At 37.1% G+C, this 2,604-nt stretch overlaps 1 long non-coding RNA gene across 2 annotated transcripts; it reads left to right on the forward strand.

The window, feature by feature from the left end:
* The first annotated feature begins 310 nt into the window (after window positions 1-310).
* Window positions 311-2,125, forward strand: LOC112169308. 2 transcript variants are annotated; one of them, XR_002924617.2, is made up of 5 exons: window positions 311-648; window positions 721-776; window positions 1,055-1,139; window positions 1,223-1,347; window positions 1,788-2,125. It is a non-coding gene; the product is annotated as an uncharacterized LOC112169308 (long non-coding RNA). The 2 variants fall into 2 exon arrangements; XR_005802269.1 differs by having other exon boundaries at window positions 1,223-2,125.
* Window positions 2,126-2,604: the final 479 nt, after the last annotated feature.

The following is a 2,604-nucleotide window of genomic DNA, read 5'->3' on the forward strand; positions in this document are numbered from 1 at the left end:
TTAGCTACAGATTTCCGTGTGAAAAACTCTATTAGCTACAGAATTCCGTTACAATAAGTTTTTAGTAAAGAAAAGTATATCTTCCATGACAGTTATATATTATCGAGATAAATACACACGGATATCAGTGGTAAATATATATGTATCTCACACGGATTTTCGTGGTAAATTTTTTCCCGCTCACTCTTTTGGAACAAATTCAATTTCCCTCCCCTAGTAGTACTACACACGGATTTCCGTGGATTACTGAGGTACATACACACAGATATCAGTAACAAAGGTAAATGTATTTCACACGGATTCCGTGGAAATTCCGCTTATAACCAGCAAATTGATCCAAATCTGAAGCATATCGATCGATGTCCTTCTCCCCCACCCCTAAAGCGTATCGATGTCCTTCTCCCCCAAATCGATTCAGCCTTATCAGAGGTCTGGAAGCGGTCGTAGGCAACAACAATTTGATATCTCCCCCAATTTCGAAGCGGTGACTCCGCCCATTACTGCCTATCTCTATCATTCAATTCATATTCATTGTTCTTGATCCTCTTATTTTATCTCTGTACTGACATCCATTTGGCACGCTGGTTTGGGTTGAATCAGTCAAAATATCTGTGGGCATTTGATGATTATTATGAAAGCAAGGGATCGGTAAGCCGTTAATTGCTTCAGTTCCTTGTAGTTACTTTCTTTTCAAGCTTATATATTTCCATCTATATATAGCAGGGCATCGGTCGGAAATTGGATTGCATCGTGGAGGCCAACAGTTAATTGTTCCTGTAAGCATTATCTCATTTTCCTGAACTGTAGATGTTAGTGTGCTAGTTGGACTTGTAGTAATAAAAGGCTATTCAGATGTGCCATCGAGCAGCTAACAGGTTGTTTACCTTCATGAATATCTGTCTCTCTCTGTTTGGTATTTAAGATCAATATTTTAGTTCAAACTGAACCTGGATATACATAGGCATAATTGGAGGGCATATCGTTTGGAATTCATAGCAAGTACCAAATCCTAGTCTTGTGGCGCGTGTTTGACCAGTATCTGATTGATATGCAGTCTGCAAATTAAGGAGAAGATCAGTAACTTGGCCAGTGCTGCCAAGGAGAAAGTAGAGACTCACAAAGCCAAAACGGAAGAGAAGGTTGCTGCTTTAATTTATTCAATTACATATCCAATAAGAGAAGATGAATTCAGTACATTAATAGTTGTTTATATTGATTGTAGGTTGAGAAGATGACAGCGAGGACAGAGGAAGAGAATTCAGATGTGCCGGAGGCTTTTCTCCCTTCAAATTATAGACCATCGAGCAGCGAGCTTTCCAGATGCGCCAACAGGTGAAGGACACATGAGTAAGAATCCAATTTAATTGAGATTTTGAAAAGCTTTTGCTGTAAAATAAAGTGAGCCACTTATCAATTGTTGTGAAGCTTTGTTTCTCTGGTCTGTAGCTTATTGGACTTGCAAACCAAATTTTTTCTGTCCAACTAAAAGTTGCTATATTAGTTTGGTTACTGTATGTCTGTATCTGTTTTGACTTTTGATTCGAAACAATGAAATTTGGCAGTTTTGGATATTGAATAGCATCTGTTTTGGACCTTTGGTAATTTGGAACTGAGTATGAATCAATTGATAATTTGTTTTGGACTTTGGTTACTGTCTCTAGTTTGAATAATAAAATTTGGCAGTTTTGGATGGGAATTGAATAGCATCTGTTTTGGTAATTTGGATGGGAGTTGAATCAATTGATAATAATTGATAAGCATCTGTTTTGGTAACATGTTTTTGCTAGGTCCTTTGGCAGCTACACCAAAGACTGGAAACTCAAGTTACAAGTAATTTTATCTTATTTTGGACACTTCAATCTTGTTCTTTTCTTTTGTTGTTGTGTATGGAGAAGTTTAGGCCATATGTCCCCTTCTCTCTACTCTTCGTACTTGTTTTATCAAAAATAGTTTGATGGTTATGTTTTTGTCTACTTTGAGTTAGTCCTCAAAGCATTTTGATGTATGCTCATTCTTGGACAAGGATTATGTTGTTAAAGGGGAAAATCTTAGTGATATTCCACCTTCAACAACAATGTATACTAGGAATGTAAGAACATCTTACTATGAATGTAAAGTTTATTCATGTTCGATTGAGTTGTGGATTTGTTCACTTGATTGTAAATATTTGAAGCATTGCAAATTAATTAGCAGAAATATTTTTTTTTTTTAAATGCTGTCACTATTACACACTGAAATCAGTGTGAGTTAAGAGTATAGGGGTTTCACACGGAAATCCGTGTCAATAAGGTTGTAGGTTTTGATACAGAAATCAGTGTGAATTTCACTTTGCTACAGAAATCCGTGTGAAATACAGTTTACACATTTGACACAGAAATCCGTGTGAAATAGAGTTGTTCACACGGATTGCAGCTAATTCCGGTAATTTATATTTATGGAATTATAGTGGGGCCCACGTTAGTATTTCACACGGACAACATAATCCGTGTGAGATGAGCATTACCCCCCCCTCCAAACCGCACGGTAACACCAATCTGTGCGTGCACTGTGTGTAAAAGCTATCACACACTGAAATCAGTGTGAGATAGTCTTATTACCCACAGA

This window comes from Rosa chinensis, chromosome 6 (assembly GCF_002994745.2).
Source record: "Rosa chinensis cultivar Old Blush chromosome 6, RchiOBHm-V2, whole genome shotgun sequence".
Lineage (NCBI taxonomy): Eukaryota > Viridiplantae > Streptophyta > Magnoliopsida > Rosales > Rosaceae > Rosa > Rosa chinensis.